Source organism: Neoarius graeffei, chromosome 28 (genome assembly GCF_027579695.1).
Source record: "Neoarius graeffei isolate fNeoGra1 chromosome 28, fNeoGra1.pri, whole genome shotgun sequence".
Lineage (NCBI taxonomy): Eukaryota > Metazoa > Chordata > Actinopteri > Siluriformes > Ariidae > Neoarius > Neoarius graeffei.
This window is the reverse complement of record NC_083596.1, coordinates 43,649,286-43,651,213: the sequence shown is the minus strand read 5'-3', so window position 1 is coordinate 43,651,213 and position 1,928 is coordinate 43,649,286.

The window sequence follows — 1,928 nt, the reverse complement described above, 5'->3', positions numbered from 1 at the left end:
AATTCTTTCCATTCTTGCTTGATCTAGATCTCCATTACTGTATTTTGTGCTTTGTAACACACCACACATTTTCAATAGGAGGCAGGCAGGCCAGTTTAGTACCTGCACTCTTTTGTTACTAAGTCACTCTGTTGTAACATGTGAAGAATGTGGCTTGGCATTGTCTTGTTGGAATAAGCAGGGACATTCCTGAAAAAGGCATCGTCTGGATGGCAGCATATGTTGCTCCATAACCTTTCAGCATTAATGATGCCTTCACAGATGTGCAAGTTACCCATACCATGGGCATTAACACACCCCCATACCATCACAGATGCTCACTTTAAAATTTGTGCTGATAATCTGCAATGTCCTTGTCTGCTTTAGCTGAGAGGACACAATGCTCATGATTTCCAAAAACAATTCAAAATGTGGACTTGGCAGAACATGTTTCAGATGACCTCGGGCCCAGAGAATACACTTCTGGATTTTGCTGATACATGGCTTTCACTTTGCGTTTGTAAATGCAGTGATGAACTGTGTTCACCAACAACGGTTTTTCAAAGTGTTCCCAAGCCATCGTAGTAACATCCTTTATACAATCATATTGGTTTTTAATGCAATACCACCTGAAGGCTCAAAGACTTTCAATGTTGGTTTTCAGCCCTTATGTGCAGAGAGAAGTGTTCTGATTCATGTTTTTTGTTCTTGTCCTAGTTTTCTCTGCCAATCACCTGAATTACATTACATTAATGACATTTAGAAGATGCTCTTATCCAGAGTAACGTACAACATACCCAGAGTAGCCTGGGGAGCAGTTGGGGTCAGGTGTCTTGCTCGAGAGTACTTCAGTTATTCCTACTGGTCCAGGTAACTGAACCAGCAACCTTCTGGTCCCAAAGCTGCATCTCTAACCATTACACCATGGCTTCCCTCTTTGACCATGACCTTGCTTCACATGGTTGGATTTGTTTGCCTGGTTTTCCTAATAAAATTTCTAATTACTGCACTTGCATCCATTTTATTTACCCCACAATCCTCATCCGTGACAGAATACTTTTGCCGCTTTCATGGATGCAAGTGCAGGAATTAGTGTGGATGTACACTGTACATGAAGACAAATAAAGAGAAACCCAGAAGTGCATGCTGTGAGTGCAAAGTCCCCGAGGCGTACTGAGCATCGCAGTGCCTGGGACTTAGAGTGAGGGTGGATACGTGACAAGAGTAAATTGTGGGTAATTAATTAAGTTGTGTTATAAAGATATAATCCTTAGTGAGAAGGGTATGCACACAGTTAATGGGGTCCCCTCTCAATAAACTCTGCATAGCACTCAATTTTATATAATTTGCTGCCTACTGAAGCGTTCCAGCTGTTGTTTCATCTATGCTATGGTATAGCTGACTTGCAACCAACCACATGATCAAAATGTGCTATGTCATGAGCATCTGCCATGATGGTGGATATGCAAAGCAACTAGGCTGGCAGCCGCTGAAAGTGTGTCTGTAAACAATGCTGAATTTTCTCAGTATTACCACGATTTGAACGCTTGAGTGAAGATTCGATACAAAGAGAAGATAGATATGTGATTTTGACCAATATTATTTCAAAATGTCAGACTTTTCTGAAGATAAGACACTTTTACTGACCATCGAGTACGAATACAGGTCATTTCATCCAATGCCTTTTCGTCCAATAGTTAAGGCATTTAATCCAAAACCTTTTTCATACGCACTATTAATTATTTTATATTTCAGGTATTTATTGGTTCAAAAAAAGGAGGAATTCTCAATGGAATTTGACTGAAGCAAAACACATTTTTGTAAAGCAAATAAGTGCCATAGTACTTGTGCTTCGACACTAAAGAGCGTACTAAGGGGGGTAACCATGTAGGCCCGTGCCACTTGCTGACCCTGGAATAAATTAACTCCCTTGTCATTGCAGGCTGCTC